Consider the following 19600-nt stretch of genomic DNA (forward strand, 5'->3'; position numbering starts at 1 on the left):
GTTCCGGGGAGGGAAGGACGAGGCTGGGGGCCGGCCAGGCTTGGGGCTCTGCCGGCTGCCCCTGGCCTTGCGGGGTTCTCCCACCGGCCGCGCCTTGGGAACAGCCCCGCGGTGCTCGCCCTGGGGCTGCCGCTGGGGGCGGGGGAGCGGGATGGCAAAGCCATCGTGCAACTGGTGGTAGAATCGCTCTGGTAGCCCCAGCTCAGCGCGCCCGGCTGCGGAAGGGACGGCTGGGCTGCACCTGCCCGGGGGCGAGCGGCGGGGGTGGCAGGGGCTGGGGGCTGCGAGAGCTCCCGGCGGGAGCGGGGGGGCGGCCCCGGGCTGGGGCGGGGGGCTCGGCCCGACGCCGCAGGTGCTGATTTTCCCGTGGCACCCGCGGCTCAGCCCCGACGGCGCAGCCCCCGGCAGAGTCCCAGATGCCCACCCCGGCCCGCGGCCGGAGCAGAGCTGTCCCCGCGCGGTGCCCAGGCGGATGGGAACGGCCCGGGTGAGCCAAGGTATAATTATAACTCATCATATACTGTACATCTCTCCTTCTCCTTTTTTTTTTTTTTCAAAACTGCCTCAAAGTGGGAGCAATATGTTGCATGCATGCTAATTGCATTAACCTAGTTAAACACATTTAGTTCCCTAGCGCGGATGGCATGGATCTATTCCAATAGCAATTAGAGGAGCTACTTACACACACAAACACGCCGAGGCCGTGCCGGGGGGGGTCATTGCTTTTTATTTGCTCACTTTTCGTGCGATTCTGGGCTGCGGCGGGGCTGACCGGCCGCAAGCCTCGCCCCATCCGGCGGCAGGCGGGCGGTACCGGTGTCATTGAACTTAAACGGGGCTCTTTGAGAGAAAAAGAGCCGACCTATAATTCGATCTTGTCCTGTATTAGGACCTCATTAAACACAGAAAGTCGCTTTTTCACAAATGCTTCCATCAGGCATGTAATCTCATTACACTCATTAGAAAGTCAAATGTTAGTCGGACTTCAGTTTAATTATAAGTTATGGAAGTGTTGTACCGTTTCCTTCTGTGTATAGCCTCGTTCGTCTCAATTGGCTTTGGTGATGCGATCCCCCACAATTAAAACACTACAATCATTGTTATGTGGCACCTTTTCTTTGGCGTGCCACTTTTTTGTGATTCAATGCTTCAACACATCCTTTAGTATGGTGCAGATGAAGCGGAAGAGCCGGCCTTCGCATGTAAAGCACCAGGGTCTCTATCTTGTCACTCTCCCGTCTTGACTTGGCAAGTCCCTTTAAACGCAATCTTCAAAGAGACTGACAGCTCCTTTTGACTGACTCATCATCCATTCACCCCAGCGCCGCGCTCCTGCGACAAAATCCGCCGCACAGGGCAGGAGGGAACCGCCTGTGCAGGTCCCGCGGCCCACAGGGACCCGCGGCTCACGCCACGCCGCTCGCAGCTTTTGCGGCAGCTTTGGGGGGTTTGCTGGTGGGGAACACGGCTCGGCGCGGTACGGACCAGCGTGGGGAAGGCGTGACTGACAGCCCCGCAACCCCAGTTCCCAGCCGCTGCCCCCTCCTCCCCGCGGCCGTGAGCTGCACCCTCCAGCGCTGCCCCCCGAGGCCCCGTGGGCAGTGGCTCCCCGCCTCCCTACCCCGCTCCCAGAGCCCCCGCTGTCCCCCTGAAACCCCGCACCGGCTCCCGTGGGGCCACCCCTCCGCGCCCGCACTGCCCCGACGGCGCCCCGGGGGCGGGGGAGGCCGGTCCGGGCACCGGGACCGTCCCGCCTCCCTCCGCCGCTCCCGCAGCCCCGCGGGAGCTGGAAAGCAGGGTAGGAGAGAACAAAAGGGGGGGAAATCCCCACCCCGCTTGGGGCAGGAGGGAGTGTTAGAGGCACTTGCAGGCAGTTTGCTTCCAGCAGTCTCACAGGAGGGAGCTGCGGGTTCTAGGTGTGCGGGCTGATGCTGTGCTTCCGGAACCAGCGTCACTCGTGATGCCCCAGGTGTAAAGACAACTTAATTACCGAATCCGACAATCCTCCATGAGAAAACCCCAAACCAAAACAAAAACCCTAAACCCCAACAACAACAACAACAAAAAAAAAACCCAACCCGAAAAATCCAAACAACAAACAAAACCCAAAAAACAACAAGCCCCCCACCCGAAGGAAGGGAAGCATCAGACCGCTCGCCTGCACAGGCAGCAAAGGGATGGGAAGGCGTGCGTGACTTCTGGGCAGAGCCGTGCGCAGGCAGGGGCTGCCGTGGGCACTGTGAACCCGTCCCGCCGCGGTTCCCAGGGCCTCTCATCTGCCGGCAGTCGGGTGAGCGCCCTGCGAGGCGCGGGGCGTGAAGCCTCCCGAGCCCGGGATCTCATCCCTCTTTCATTCACGCATCTCTCGCTGGCACCGAGTACCAGCTGCGAGGTCGAACAAACACCAGTTGAGTGTCCCCTGGTAAACCTCCCGCTTTCCAAAGCATCCCGCAGCCGGTGGGAATGGTCCTAAATAACTCCACAACAAACCGCGCTGCCGGGACCTGGAAGCGTGGGCGGGAGGCGATTCCCACGACGGGGCCGGGGTCTGGCCAACAGGTGCTCGGGTTTGGCGGAGGGCGCCGGGGGAGCCCGGGGAGGCAGAGCCTCCGCTGCCAGAAAGCAGCCTGCTCCGGCGCCTCCGGCTTTACATGGCGTGGAAGCCGCAAACAATCGCAATGATATCTTTATTGCTAGGTTCATGTCCTGGGCTATAACATATCAATCCCTGTCGTGGTTCTCTCGGATGCACCTGGTATTTCAAACTTGTTCTTTTTGTGCTTCTGGGTCCTGGACTGCAGCTGCCTAAAGCGAGCAAAGAGAGAGGCCCTTACAATGTGTCCAAGACGTGTTGGCATGGTTTGCTTGTCTTTAATGTACCATTAACTATTGTCTTTACACAATATGGGAACTGTAAAGCATGACATGTGTTATAATAAAACACATTTTCAACGATACACTTGGACTCGGCGCTGGGATGCAAGCAAACAAACAGGCCCAAATCTTGTTTTGTCTCCCTCGCTAAGCCTACTGGCAATTAAACTTAAGACCACTGCTTTCCCCTGATCAGCCAATTAAATTTTATGTCTCCTAATTTTTCACATAGAAAAAAAGTCTCGGTGCCGGCCCCTAAAGACATTGATTTTCTTGCTATCACCTGGCGCTCAGACCTTAGTTCCATTTATCAAGAAGGGAAACGTCAGGCGTTGCATAAAGTGACTCTGTTACCATAAGGCTCTCACCATCCTGCCCTATTGTTTTCCCTTGTTAATAACTCATTACCAGGATTTAACAAATCAACCATTACATATGTTTTGTGTCTCCATATTTTGATCCGTACGATTAAGCAGATGTTACGATTGAAAATTGAAAAGTCCAAGGCTACTCTCGTCTGAAAGAAAGAGGGCAGCCTCAAACAACGAGCTAACAATGAGATTCAGAAGATCTTCAGAAAAACATTTACGACCAATAAACAGACTCCAACCTGCTCCATTTCAACCATTGTGCGCCTTAGGGGAATAATTAGGTTGAATAGGAAGAGGTCCGCGGGGTTTTCAATGCCAAGCCCACAGGTGCGGGGTGGCACGATGAATGATCCGCCTGATTTTTGCCAGGCTCAAGGGCCCTTCTCCTGGCCGGGCGAGCAGATACGAAATATTGTCATTTCTTTTAATTCACAGCGTTACTCTCAGGGCGAACAAAGGGGCGGGGGATGAATGGCTCCGGCTGCAGGCAAGGCGCGCCCGGCCGCCGCTGGCCTCTCCGGAGACCGCCCGGCGGGGCCGAGCGCGCCGCCGCCGCCCCACGTCTGGCGGCGGCCACGCCGGAAGGAGCGGGGCTCCCCCCGGGCGGTCCCTGGGGCGGCGGCGCCGGCTCCGAAGGCAGCGCTCCACTTTGCGTCTGCGGGCGCAGTACCCGACCGGGCGGCCGGGAGCCGGCACCCGGGGCACCCACGGGAGCGCCCAGCCCCTGCCCGCCCCGGTCCCCGCGTCCCCAGCCTCCGCCTGCCGCCCCGGATCGGAGGGACCCCGCTTTTCCCGAGCACCTGCTCTGCGCAACCCGGAACGCCGAGCGGCTTGGAGAAGGCAGGGCCGGCCCGGTGCCGCCGTGTCAGCCCCGTTCTGGCGCCCCGCGGGACAGCACCGGGGTGCCAAGAGGCTCTTCCCGGCCCTGCCCGGCCCCGCCCGGACGGACCGTGGCCACCCCGGTCCCCGTGACCCTCGCCACCCCGGGATTTCCAGTGGGAACGGCGCGGCCCGAGCCTCCGGCCCCGCCGGGCGGAGGCTGTCCGCTCCCCGAGGACTGGCAAGGCGGCGGGGTCGCACGGGCGGGAGCATCCGCCGCCGGCGCCCCGCGCCCCGCCGGGTCCCCGAGCCCTGTGTCGTGCCAGGGCGCGGTGAGGGGACCGGGCAGAGGGGGCTCCTCGGCGCAGCAGCTCCGCGCTCTCCGGGCGGATGAAGGCGGCTTCCCTTTGTGGGAAACACCTCCGCCGAACGCCCCGACGGCTGCTCAGGCCCCCAAGTTCGCCGGGGGCCAGGAGCCTCTCAGAGCGGCCGCTCACCGCCGCAGCCTTCCCGTGCTCCGGCCCGGGCACAGGGATGTCCCGGGCAAGAGCCGCGCGCGGACCCGGGCGGGTGGCTCCCCAGCGGATGGCGGGCGGGGACGGCCCCGGGCGAGGCGGGGACCCCCGACGGCTCCGACCCCTCACTCGGGCGATGCCACGGGGTGCTGCCCCTTGCCGCTAAAGCGAGAAGCGGCTCGAGGCGCGCTGGGGCGAGTGGGGAGAGCCCCTGTAGTCTTAAGGCGGCTCGGAGAGGCTCTCTCGTGCCTGACCGCCGCCGGTGGGCTCGGAATGGCTGTTTTGGGAAATGGGGGAAAACACGGTGCCTTCGGGACGTGTCTGGACCTACCGTGCCCGCCGGCGTGGGGAGCACGGGGTCGGGGATGCGCGGAGCACTGTGGCCCCCCCTCGGCGGAGCGCAGCCCGCGACACTGACCTTCCCGCGGGGGGGACCGGGCCGCGCCTTTCACGGAATTAGCCGCACAGACGTCTCGCTATAACTTTTGTTCCCTGCCACCGCCCGGACACAGCGCACCCGCTCCGCAGCCAGCCCGTCCCGTCCCCGACGGCTCTCCCCGTGCCCTGCCCCGACAATGCGTGAAATGCATCACTGTCACCGGGCGCGGGTGACAGATGAGGCGAAGGCGCGGACCCCTCGCCAAGGTCAAGTTGAAGATGCCGGTGGCGGTGCGGTCGCCGCCGGCTGAAGCTGAACCAGGCCCTCGCGGGGGCCCTTTCCGAGGCTGTATTTCTGCCTCCCCCGCTTCCCCTTTGCCAGCCCTTTCTCCGGGGACCTGCGGGGCCGAGGCGGGTCCGAGGGCCTGGGTGCTGCTCGGCGCTGCGCGGGGCTGGGTGGCGGTGGCGCGAACGCCGGAGCTCCGGGCTCTGGGGGTCCGGGCCCAGCCTAGCCGGGCCGTGCCGGGCCGGGCCGGGCCGCGGAGCTCCGGTTGCCGTCACAAGCGCGGTCACCGCCTTGAAATAAACTGCAAAACGCTTCGGGGTCAGTTTTATCCCGCGTTCAGCAAAAGTTTTCCAAACGGAGTCTGGTTAAACAAACACTTCGCCCTGCTCCCGGCTCCCTCTCTCCCTCGCCCTGTGATGATTGATATTTTTTATTCAGCCAACTTTTATTTACCTTGCAAAAATGTTGGGGACAAATGTGATAAATTACAGATATGCAAATTTCTTTGAATGGCGTTGTAAGTGTGTCTCGCTGGAGCTGAATAAGTCCTTGCAAGTCGGTCTGCGCGCACTCAGGACCCCAGGGAGCTGATCAAAGCACCCTTTCTCTTTCATCCCCAGTATTCTCCTCCAAACTATTTCGATACAATATGTTTCCATGATGCACTTAATGTGCTAGGGACACAGAACTCATTACAACCTAGCTAGTTCTGCCGACCCCTTTGTTCAGAGGCATAAAGTTTAAAAAAAAAGGAGGGGTGGAGGGGGGGCGAGCGCTGCTAGTTGCCAGCTTTCTGAAATGTTAAAGCATGCGTCATTTTTCACCAGGTCTCGTCTTGATATCCTCAAAAGACAAACTATGAAACCGGCCTCAGCCCTTTCTGGCATTAATTACACTGCTGTCCAGCCGATCTGTTTTTCCTATTATATGCATTTCTCAGCAGGGATTTTTTTTTTTTTTTTTTTTTTTTGCAAGACTAATGCAGCTGCAAGTCGAAGTATGAATACGTTGTATCGGTATAGAAAAAAATAAGTGGAAAGGCTGAAAAAGATGTCAAAGTCAATGCTGATGGTTTTTTTTGCTTGCCCCACGTTTGAGACAGTGACTTTGGAAAAGACTTTTGAACCGCCCTGCTATGTTAACTGATTTTGCCTCGAATTATAAGCTTCTTAGAAGGGAAAAATCTCAGCTGGAGGCTGCTGAAAGCAGGTTACTTGTTTATTGAATGCCGATACGCCCAACAAATATTTTTTCGCCAGAGAAACGTTTCAAAGATTTGGGGAAATCACTGAAAATTAGAATCCCCGAGTTCAGGGCGATCCATTTCAAACCCATGGCGAGGTGGCGGCTGTTTGGGGAAATGACTCCAGCGGGATGACAGTAAGAAATAAACTCTATTTCAGCGGATGGCGCGTTTGTTTACGGGGTTGATTGGTTGACGGAAATGGCTGGCAGCCAGTTCTGGGAAAGATTCCAGACCTGACTCCGATTAACCCTCTCTGGTGAAACTCTGCTGGAAACCAACTCACCAGCAATTGCCATTAATCTACTTACTAATTAAGCCAATTCATTTCTAAAGGAGAAAAATTCCTTTCTTTGGCCAAACTGATGGGAGGAAATTTGAAAGAAGCGCCAAACTGTGTAACTGTAATTCAGCCAAGGACTGCTAAAACAAGGTGTTGATATATAGCTGGAGATTTAAAACAAGTTTCTAGGGCAACAATCCTTTGGAGACGGTGGTATATAGTGCATAGTAGATGAAGCTCGAATAATGGTGGACTGCAGTGTGCAATTGTACGGACATTGGTTGGAACCAGGACTGCTTTTCCCAATTAAGCCGCTCAGGCTTTTACTCCTAAATAATTTATCTGTCCCGTTTTAACGTTTCAGCCTTGGGTGACAGCTATAAAGAGCATCTGTGCCGGACCCAGTCAACATGGTCATAGAATCATAGAAAATACTGTATTGGAAGGGACCCACAAAGGTCATAGAAGTCCAACTCCTGGCTCTGAACAGGGCAACCCCAAAAATCACATCATGTGCCTGAGACCGTTGTCCAAACGCTTCTTGACCTCTGGCAGGCTTAGTGCCGTGACCGCTTCCTCGCCTGCGGAACTTGACGTCCAGCTTTTGCTGGCGTCGGCGAGGACACTCCATCTCCCCTGGCCGCGGGGTCCGGACCAGCCCAAGGAGTCACAGGGACACACTCTGTCCTCGCAGGACTCTGTGCCCACGAGCACCTGCCAGGGCTTCCCACGGCAACGTGGCGTGCGGGCCGTGCCGCTCCAAGGCCCTCCGAGTGCTGAGGTACCACCTTTAGGCGAGCGATGTTCAGCTCGCTCTGGGCGAGGGAAGAGGAGTCCCAGGGTGACCCGGCCGCTGGCCGAGGCCGCGGTGAGCTGGCCCGGAGGGCGGAGTGCCCTTTTCAGAACAAGCCGGCACTCCCTGCGCTGCTGGCAGCCGAGCACCTGCAAGGTGAGGAGCAGAGGTCCTGAGGGAGAGCTTCGCCCTTCGACTCGGCACCTGCAGGAGAAGGAGCAGCCCTCGGCTCCCTGCCCGGTTTGTCGGCCCTGCAGCCAGCATCCCTGCCCTCCGCTGCCCTCGGGGCACCCGCCGTCCCGGGCAGACCCGGGGCCCCGTCACCCTTCGCTTTTGCCTCTGAAACAGCCGTGTCCCCCCGCTATTCTCTGTCCCGCACCGCTCGCAGAGCAGCCCCTGGGCCGCCCCCCGTGCGGTGCCCTCTGTGCCCGCGGTGCCCAGCAGCGCTGACATTGCCCAGGCAGTGCGGAGCTCGGGGCCCACGGCGGGCACGGAGCGGGGAAGGGAAGGTGCCCAGCCCCAGGACACAGCCCCGCTCCTCCAGACCCCCGCTCCCCGCGCCCCCGCCACCGGACTGGGCGCGTTGAGGGCGCAGCCCCCGGCGGTGTGCTGTTGAGAGACAGCACACTGAAGGAAGGATAGTTTTAAATCAGTGCAACCGATCCTTCGTTTTTCCTTGCTCTTGTGTTTCGTTTGCTTTGGTTTTGTTTCTTTTCAGGTGCGGGCAATCGCAAGAGGAACAAATTAAGCGCCCGGCGGAGCCGTCTCCGGACAAGACGGCCGTGGTCAAAGCGCTCGGCGGGAGGCAGGAGGATGCTGAGCCCTGGACATGGACAAACCACCCTCCCAGAAAGCAGCAGCCTCCTGTCATTGCACTAAAATGATAAGATCTCATGAAATACGCGGTACCACAAAGGGATGACAGCAGAGCTATGGACGCAAGCTGGAGAGGAACGGGGAAACATTTCCTCCAGCAGCTGATGGCAAAACTTAGCAGGTGCTGTAGGTAGTGTGCTGTGCCTTCGTATCTCAAGCACACTCAAATTCTTCATTTAAATCGCTCTCTGAGATCATAAAAAATAGGATGCAATATCCTAAAAAGACTAATGACATTTCACAGGTAATGCAATTTAGAAAGAAACACTTCCATGTTTTCTTTTCCAACAATGTGCATTTTTGTAAACTGCTATAAATTGCAATTCAAAAGCCCTGATCTCGCCATCCCCAATCATTTTTTATACTGATCAAATGAATGCAGATACTCCCATTTGGGAGGGGCGACATGACATTTCACTTGGCAGTTCTAAACAGGTCACAGACCTTTCACAGACCCTAAGGCAGTGGGAGGGAGCTCTTTACGAAACCGTGTAACCAAATCAAACCAATGGTTACCCCTTTTCAATACCATTGGAATGGTTTGCACAATGCTATTCACATAGCAGCAGAGAAACTGAAAGGATGGTCATCCAATGGAAATTTCTTTTCTTTTGTTTAAACTTGTGGAGCTCCAAAAAAAAAAAAAAATTACTTTTACAAACAATTACTTTTTGTATGACAAAAAGCTAAACACTTCTACGTACGTGTACACCAGGGCCTTCAGTGCGCCTGGGTGTTTATACAGATATAGTCACACATCTGTGTGTGGGGATGTACATTTATTGGAGATGTTGCTTTGTTTGAAGCCATAGGCACAAAGACACAACATGGCTGCCCTGGAGATGACCTATTGCTTTCAAGTTGCTTGAACACATCAGAATTTCTATTGTTGAGGTTGATTAATTGAAACTGATAAGTTACCATGAATAAAGATTGTTTTTCTGTTTAATGTGGTGGGCCTGATTTGGTAAATGCTTCATTCATGTAGCCTTGCAGTGCAGCATATGGGCAAGATTCATTCAGTATCGCAAACATATACAATTTATTATGCCTGTATGGTCACAACCAAAAGGCCTTTCTATTTTAATGACAAAGTTTGAATGAAAAATTCCATTTAAAGAGTCACTAACATTAAGTGCGGCTTTGTAATTTATTCCTGTTGCCGGCTGCCGGGGAATCGAGCCCTTGGAAAAGCGAAGGCGCAGCGGGCAGGGCCAGCTCCGGGGCCAAGCAGCCTCTCCTCGCCGCCCCACGCGTGTGGAGGACGCTCCTCGTGTCACACGCTGGGATAAACCCAGCGCTGTCCCGGCACCGCCGCCTCCCCGCGCTGCGCCGGACGGGGCGGCCGAGGGACCCGCGGGGGCCTCAGCGTCGCCCGTGAGGGCAGCACGGCCCGTGAGAGCAGCAGGGCCCGTGAGGGCAGCACCGCCCGTGAGGGCAGCACGGCCCGTGAGGGCAGCACCGCCCGTGAGGGCAGCACGGCCCGTGAGGGCAGCACCGCCCGCGGGCTCGGCCTCAGCACGACCCGTGAGGGCAGCAGGGCCCGTGAGGGCAGCACGGCCCGTGGGCCCGGCCTCAGCACGGCCCGTGAGGGCACCACCGCCCGTGGGCCCGGCCTCAGCACGGCCCGTGAGGGCAGCACGGCCCGCGGGCCCGCCAAAGCCTCTGCCCGGAGCAGGAGGTGCCCGTGCCCGCCCGGCCCTGCCCGTGCCGCGGGGCAGCCGCCGTGCCCTCCCGCGCCCCGCCTGCCCTCGGGCGTCCCGAACCGCGGCACGGCACGGGCGGAGCCTCGGCGGGGCTCTCCGCATCCCCACGGAGAGCACCCAGCCCCGTGGGTGCTGAGGATGTCCCGCCGGGTGTCCTCCCCGGCCATGGGTGCCGCCGCGGAGGCGGTGACAGGGAAAAGGCACGGGAGAGACAAAAGGCTCCGTCTCCAGTAGATAAGGCTGGCCCAGGGCGTTGAGTTGATACTCAAGAATGAAGTTAAGCCCCACTGTAGCCACTTAGCTTCAAGACTTTACACTCTAACTTTTCTCCTCCCCCTAGTCTCTTGCTGGCTAACCACTGAAAGTTCTAAAAGTTTTCAACACAGATGATTCTCTGCCTTGATCTCACTTCTGCTTAAAAAGCCCATGTGGTTTTCTGCATGATCCATTCCCAAGTGAAACAGGTTAATACAGCAACAAAGCCTCACCCAACAAGGAAAAAAGATCAAACTGGAAGTGAAGATGTGACGAAGACATACCAGGAGCTACTGTGTGGTGCAAATCACTGCACTTCAGTCCACGTGCAGGGGCTTTGGTCCTGTTCCTGTCTGTTTGAGGGGATTTGTAAAGCAACATTCCACAGAATCAGCATGTTTGTCAGACAAAGTAGAGGTTCCACAATATCACAAATAAGCAATTAATTATGGAGGTGAAATTTACGAAAAATCCCTTGAAAGAGCCCTTTCAAGCATTTTTTTAAAAATATGACCTCTTAACCTCTTCCTTCTGGATTGACAGAGTAATTTGAAACAGAAACAATGTAATCTATCAAAATAAGTTGTGTTACTTCTGTAAATCAGATATTTATGTTTGAGCTTTCTCCTACTGACAAGCTGTAAAGGCCTACTGTTATTCCAAGGCTTTATCTCTGAGATTCTTGTCTTTTCTGCTCATTAAGAGTCTGTCCATAGATTACAAAGTCAATAGATGCAAACACCAGACTGTGAGAAAACTCTCCCTGAGTACATAAAAATCAACAGCACTGGATGCTATACAATGGAAAGCATAGATGTTTGTAGGTGTTCGGTTTTATCATCTTTAAACAAGGAAAAGAGTAAATATTGTGGCAAAACTTCACCTTCCAATGTTGCACACTTCCTTCTGCCATTCCTAACTGTGGATCTCTCTGCAGCATCATTTTGAAATGGCAAATATAAGTTTAAATAAAAGATAGTTTACAGCTGTTGTGAGTTTTCTGCCCATAGCTGCCGTGCTGATTACGAATCCACCTAGCCGGTGGTGGGCCTGGATGGGATGACTTTCCAGCTACTTTTATGGATCATCCTGTAAAGGCATGACAGAATCTAGTGGAGCTCTTTCACATCACTAAAAGACTGAAGGATCCTGGGCCCTGAACAGGCTCCTTCAGTTCTTGACAGGTGCTTCGAGGTGCAGATTTTCAGTATCTCCTACACTATTGCATCCAAGTTACTACATGCACATTTTAAAAAATGCTGCAATGTGTGCATTCTCGATATTCCTTTGTGCTCGCATGTTAAAACGAGGAGGTGCTTCAAGGTGCAGATTTTCAGTATTTCCTACACTATTGCATCCAAGTTACTATATGCACATTTAAAAAAAATGCTGCAATGTGTGCATTCTCGATATTCCTTTGTGTTCGCATGTTAAAACGAGACTAAAGTAAAAAATATCCTCGGACAAAACTCTCAAACCACATGAAAGGGAAATTACCTATGAGGAAGCTAAAGCACAGAGTCCGACGGATTTCGCCAAGCTATTAATAATGCAACATTACTGTCAACAACACTCTTCTAAATATCTACAAGTAGTGTTTGGGGCCACCCTCAAAAGCTGGCAAAACGCCGAAGCGGTGTCCCCGGCTCGCTGTGGGTACCAGCAGGTCTGCAGCGTGCCCAGCTCCAGGGGAGCGCGCTGCCCGCCCGGCCCGTGCCTGCGGAGCGGCTCCGCAGCGCGGGGCTGGAGGCGGCTCGCAGCCCACGAGTCTCTTCTTCCCCGTGCTGCCAATGGTTCTCATCATACCTTTACGGCCACTCAGTGTTTCGTGTTGAAAGAACGATGAAGTTTCAGAGCAAGGTGCAATCAACACTTCCCGTTTTGCCCAGCAGCGGGGGACACCTGGTGTCTTCCCCGACACGAAGTTAACTTTGGGACGAGAGGGAGGTAGGAAACTTTAAGATGGTTTGATGTTTTACAGTTGGCACCTCATTTATTCCTGCTGAATTAACTTTTCCTGCCTATACTATCGCCATGCACCACCCACTCAGGTGTATGGTGCTTTTCCACTTCTCGTGCTACACGGAGCAGTAACTTCTTGGAGCCCCGACAGAGCCTCCTCCACAGCAGAGCTTTACACCTGGGTACGTGTGCCCAGCAAGGCTGGACTTACAGCTTATACCTGTAACTACTTTACAAAAGCAGCAAAGAATAGAGAAAGTTCTATTTGAAAAAAAAGAAAAGTCTATAGATAAGGTGGGGGCAGGTGTACAAGCTGGAACCCGTCTAAGATAAAGGGGTTTAATATGTTTCTTCAGCATTTATAAAATATTTTGTTTTGCAGGATGTTAACCTAGCATATATTATTTTGTCCTTTACCTTTAAAAGGTTTAAGGTTCTACATACTACATTTTAAATAAAAATATATTTGTATGGAAATAAAGAACCTATATTGAAGCTGATAAACTCCCAATTATCTTTACTATAAATCCTGTTGTATTATTAAACTTCTGTGTGGAGGTAGACAATTGGGGGAAGTGATGCACCACTTGAATCCTAAATTCAGGAACTTCAAGAATACATAAAAGAAACAGTTCACTTCCTAAAAGATACTTGATTTATATTAGCATACATTCCTAAGCCTCTGTTTTTTCATGTCTTTGCTTAAGTAATTATTTATTTCATTAAACATCAGTAAACTTATTCACAGAAACAATCCTATGCATTAAAACATTGTTATTTTCTTGTTTTAAGAATAATTTCCCAATCTGAAAACAATTCTAAGCAATTAACACACATGAGATTTACTGCAATTACAGAATTCTTGGTATACAGAATTCTCTGGATTTATCCATGAGATTTATCAGGATACAACCAAGAGATGATTTCACTGGTGCTTTGACATGGAGCACCAAAACTGTTCTCACTTTCACACTCTTTGTGAGTGTCACCAAAGTGATGCATTTCACCCTTCTAAAAAGGAAATTCACACTAATATCCCTAAGTGAAAATTTCTGAATTGATGTCAATAATACTTCCATAAGCTGACAGTTAGCAATAAAATAAATCAAGGATATTTTAAATAGGAATCATATACTGGGAGCATACCTTTATGTTTGCATCAGTTATGAGTGCTTTGATATATTGAAAAGAAATTCTAGCTTCTCATTCTTGACACAAAACTGATAATTTTAAAATAAAGTATTTTTTTGTCCTATTCCTTTCTGAAACTGGGCTAGCAGTGTTCTAACACATTTCTTTGAAAAGCTGGACCATGCAATTTCCAATTTGGAACTTTTCAGAGTTTTCCTCTCTGAACATTTGATCAGATGATTTGAAGCAAATTCCTTCTGTTATTGAAAGAGTAAATCCTTGCCTGGTTTTGGACCACCTACAGTGGTTAGTAGTTCAAAAATTTTATTGCAATAATTTATCTTTTCTGTCTGGTATTTATTTATTACCTCTGGTTTTTAGTGTAGGTTGTCTCTCTGTTACTATAAGTAAACAAAATTATGAATATGAGACTGGAAATGTTGGGAAGCCTTTTCCTCATCCTCAGCTCACACTTATCACAGACAGATCCTGATAACTTGCTTCTTTTGGTGTGTGCTTATGTACACATTCATCTGATGTGTGACTCCTAAAACTCTCCAAAGAAAGATCCTGCAGTCAGTATTGAATAAGGACTGGGACTGTGCTCACATGTCAAGACATCAGCATTGACAGAGGTGGAAATGAGATATTTTGCAAAGAAACCCCTTTGAGCACTTGCATTCTGCCCATATTCTATATACTATAATAGCTGAATGTTCAAAATCTTTGCAGAAAGCCTGTGGCAATAGTCCCATGAGAGAGGACAGGCAAAGTATTTTGCAAATATTTACAGAAAGCCTGTGGCAATAGTCCCATTATTGGGACTGAGAGAGGACAGGCAAAGTATTTTGCAAATATTTTAACTTGGGAAGAGATGAGAAAGAGGGTCATTTCTTCTTTAAAAATTGTTCATTTTCTTAGTATTTTTTGTTCGTTCCAGCATTCATGATGAGAGGGTGTAGGGATACCAAACAGAAAATCCATATGCCCCAATAGATTGGATGCTTTCCAAAAATTTACTTGGATATGGAAGCAGGGATGAGTTTGGTTACTAGAGGACATTCAACACGGTTTATCAGCAGTCAAGAAGAGACCTTGCAGGGCAAAGGAGTAATAGAAAATATGAAGGATTCCTTCAGAATATCCCATATGTTCTTTGAGGGAAAACTGTAGGGCAGAGATCAGCCAGTGGGACAGGTCTCTAACCAGAATGACGTTACATAGCACTGGTAATTAGATCAATTATTTCTGTATAGCTTCAATTACGCATGCAGGCATTGCACTCTCCAGCCTAATCAACTATTCATGAGAATGCTATCAAGCCTTGTGCAGAAGCCAAAACATGACTATATGTTGGAGGAGTCTTGTTGAGTCACAGTTTTCCATATACTCCTTCAAATAGCTGAAATTATGAATTTATTGCAACTGCTTTTCAATAATATTAAAGTATCAAGGTTAGGCTTGCTCTAAAGGAAATTAATAATTCATTTTTTTCTAAGAATTTTCTCTAGTTAAGGGAATATTTTCCTTTCAGTTAAACTGATAATGTAGTGACTGTTCTTGTTTGGCTAACTAATACTTTTTTTTTTCTTTCCAAAGTTCTGGAAAAAAAAAAATATTACAACTATGTACCAGACAAGCTGATTTTGCTATGGAAGCAATTGCTAAAGTATTTCAGAAATAGGAATATTCCCACATATTTTTCTTTATGCTCCACATTGCCCCAGGGAAGGTAGCAACAATTTTTTCATCGGAAAAACGTGACACCCTTGTTGCTGAAAGTGTAGTTTCTTTTTAACAGAATCTAGCTGATAGTCTTTCAGTATCTAAAAAACCCCAAACAAACAAAAACCCCCCAAACACAAATATTTTTCTTAATTCAGGCAATATTCAGTATTCACTATGAGAGATCAGTCTAAAGAAATAAACCAAGTCCATACTACTGTTTTGTAATCTGGAACATGCTTCTGTCTTGCTAAAAGAGACTGCAGAACATTTTCCCTGTATTTTTGATCATATGAAATGCAGTCACGTTTAAGTTTCTCTATGCTTTTTTTTTGGAGCCCTATAGCTTCATTCTTCCCTTGAGACTTTAGTAAGCAAGACTCTGAAGAATGGTAAATGACATTTGGCACCTAGGTATGGGGTGGAATAACAGATTGCACTTGGAAAACCAAAGAATCATAGCCTGTTATGCCTGGCTTTTTTCTGAAACTCAGGTGGAAATTAGTGCAGACATGGTGGTGGAAAGAAGGCAATGGCCAGTCAAGAACCAATCCAGGTCAGTAACAATAGATGAGCAGCTTGCTAAATTCATTAGAGGTTAAAGAAGGGAGCAAAAGAAGGAAGACAGTTCAGAAGCCCTTTCATATGGATGAGAGAACAAATGATACAACATTTGTCTCAAATTCCCAGAACCATTAGCAATGACAAAGACATGTTAGTAAAAGTGTCTGGCTGGACTAGTTGGTGCTTAGTAGGCATTTGCAAGGCTTATGGATTTGTTAGGCAGTCTTTGTAGAGTGAAGGAAGCCTGTGTGAAACCTCCAGTCACTGAAGCAATCAGACTTTTATTTGTGTATCATAAACCCCATTCACAATGAGTCACAAACACACATCCCAAGCATCCCTTCTTAGCTAGCCAAAATAAAATATTCTCTGAGAGGCTACCTCCAAATCTTCTGATCCCATGGCTTAAAGAACAGAATTTTGCCTCTGAGACAACTGTTCTTTAACTCAAAATGTGGGATCAAAGAACTCTTTTCCTTGCTTCCCAAAATCTCTAATTTGCTTGGATATTGGGTCAGATAAAACAGTCACTGACAGCACAAATGCCACCAAATGTGATAGATTCAAGTCCTTTTGAATGTAGCCATCTCTGTTCTTTTTTAAAAAAACCCATACCCATGCTAATTTTGCACTCCAAAATTGTATGATTATAACATGCTAAGCAGGTAGAAATACTTAAACTTCAGAGTATGTTACTACGCATCAAAAATTTCAGATTTACTGTCTTCAAACACTCCATTTTTGTTGCATTTGGAAGTCCAAATTATTCTCTGTCTTCTTTTCCCCCCCCCCCCCGCTCTTCTCTAGTCTGGATATTCTGTGGTTCTATGGCTAGAAGAGAAATATTTTTTATCAAGGTTGATTAAAAACTATTGTTGACTACATAACAAAAAAATCCAAGTTATAGTTAAGTTTATCTGAAACTCAGGAAAAAGATGTAAAATTAAAACTGTTCCTAAAGAAAGAATAAAAGACTTTAAAATACAGAAATGAGACTTATAAAAGCAATTCTCCTGCTTAGCTTAGTAACTTATGTAACTTGGTAACTTAGCTGAGTGCTTAAAGAAAACCTCCAGAGAAATATTAGCACTACAAGTATTTAAGCCAAACTTATTTCCAGAGGGACTTTTCTAGACCCTGACTCATTAAAATGAGCATAAATACTTTCACTAAATTATGGGAACTGGAATTATGTTATGCATGCCTTTTTTCCAGGCTAGAACATGAAGAATTTAATATTTGTATGCATATTTACATACATATACGTAATTTCAGATAAATATATATAGAAAAGTGCATTTCTGTATGAATATCTGAATCTATATATGTAGCTATGTCATTTATATCTTTATCAGTGTCTATATCATCATTATTTACTTATTTCTGACTGATAATTTGCTATAAGGCACACTTCCATCATCTTGCTTAAAAAGCCAGATTTATTCAATAATTTAAAGCAGGTCGTGCACTCACAGTGAATCAGACTGCTGTTAGAAACAGACACACCAGTGCACCATGTAGTCTATTAATAGCCATAATTTTAAGAACTTAAGCAACTAATATTCCTTTCAAATAATTTAACTTTTCTTAAAGAATTGCTGAGATATTTTCATGTTCTCTTCTGAGAGAAGCATCTGAAAGTCAATGAATCCATTGCTATTTTCAGAGACTTGTTTAGAGAATTAAAAAGAGATACTTCAGGATGCTTTTCACTGAAAATTTTCCTTTTTTCACTTTATCTGAATTGATGGTTAAAATGGAAAGCTCATTATTTTTGTAACCTTGATAGCTTTTCTGTAATTACCAATAGCATCCTGAACAATATCTTATTCTTCACTAGCTGTTACTTCAGTCTAATTTTTTTTTCACCTGAAAAATTTCTGGCTTTATATTGGTCCCTGGATCCCCATCACCTTCTGTCATAATGATGCCTTAAGTGCTAGCTTTTATATTTTTCAGATTCTGTACTGCATTAGGATATAACTCTGAACTTCATATAAAGTGTTAGCAAGTTCTCTCCACAGTTTAGTTAGACAAATCAATATGGGACAGTACGGACTTGTGCTTACCCACGGCCATCCAAAGGATTGACTGAAGGACTTTCTGAACTCTGGAGCATTTAAATCAAATCCCAAAGGACTCAGTCATTATGGACTCCTCTGCCCTGTTCCTGAGAGTGAGCAGACTGTGCTAGATGAGAATTTATCATCCTATATTTAACATCCCTGGAAAAAAACAGGCCCCTGATATCAATCTGGCCTGCAGTTCTGTGCCCACCTGCAAAACAGAAAGGCAGATGGCTTTTAGGGGTGGCTCTGCCTGCTGTGCCAGGACTTGAAACGTGAGCAAGCACCAGAGAGAGCCCCATGCCAAACCTCACAGCGCTGGGCTCCCACCCTCTGCCAGGGCCGCCCAAAGCCCCAGTCTGAGCTCAGAGGGCGGCTGGCAGAGTTCCTGCTGTGAAACCCCCCTGCCTGGGCCTGCTCCTCAGCCCAGAACACCACGGTCCTGTGGGGCTGCATCCAGAAGGGGACTCTGAGGATCACCAGAGGGCTGGAGCACCTGCAGTGACTGCTGAGAGAGGGGGATTGTCCAGCTTGGAGAGCAGAAGGCTCTGACCCTCTTCACTGCGGCCTTTCCAGTACATCGAGGGGGCTTTTAAAAAAGTGGGAGATTTACACAGGCAGAAAAAGGAAAAGGAAGGAATGGTTTTAAACTATAAGAGGGGAAATTAAATATTCAGAATTTAATTGAAGATTAAATAGTCGGAAGAAACTCTACTCAGAAAGTCGTGAGGCACTGGCACAGGTTGCCCAGAGAACCTGTGGCTGTCTGGTCCCTAGGAGTGTTCAAGGCCAGGCTGGATGGATCTTTGGGCAACCATGTCCCGGTCCATGACAGGGTGGCTGGAGCAAGATGATCCTTAAAGTCCCTTCCAAGCCAAACCATTTTATGATCCTATGATTCATTCATGTACTGCAGAAGGATGTCTTCTTTACCCAGCCAAGGCCCAATTTCTGTGCTATTTGTATGCACAAATTATGTACACAGTATTTTACCACCTACAGCTGAGCATACCCAGCTTTAACAATCTGCCTTTGCTGGATTTATTGTGTTATAACTTCCATTGCCATGTGGCATGAGCAAGCTTCTCTATCGTGATGCGTTAAAAAGGTTTTTTTTTGAGAGAAATGAAACAGTACATAAAATAAACCAGTTGCCTTGTCTTTACTGACTATCTCGCTGAGAGATGCACATTTAAGTGCTTAGTAACTGGTGCTGCAGATATTTTTCAAGAAATATGTCACTCTTAACCACATGCAGGGGGAAAAGATTTTTATGCTAAAGTAACCTATGTTAGCTGGCTGTCATTCTTAAGAATTACAATGTATTGTTAAAACCATACTGAAATAAATTTCCCAAAATATCTGTAATATTCCCAAAAGTAACTGCAATGAAATGGACATTTGATTGATATTCTCTTCAGAGCTGTAAATATAAGATACTCTTAAATATAGATGGAGCATTTCAGTTCAGGGTAGCCTCAACCTATCTCATATGAGAAGTGACTTTGGTCAAAAAGTCTAGAGCTGAATTTCTTTTCATGAAAGAAATCAACCAATCTATGAATTATTAGCCACTGCTCTGACCAATTAATATTTACATTCCTCCAAATTTTGAAAATTAGAAACTTACCTAATTTCACCATTAATGAGTGTGAGGTTTGGCTTTTCCCCCTCCTCACTTAATTCACTAACCTTTGCCTCTTCCCTGACATATTTTCTACAGACTCCTGCATATTTCACATGCATATAATTT

This window comes from Passer montanus, unplaced genomic scaffold (assembly GCF_014805655.1).
Source record: "Passer montanus isolate IOZ18808 unplaced genomic scaffold, ASM1480565v1 scaffold10, whole genome shotgun sequence".
Taxonomy (NCBI): Eukaryota; Metazoa; Chordata; class Aves; order Passeriformes; family Passeridae; genus Passer; species Passer montanus.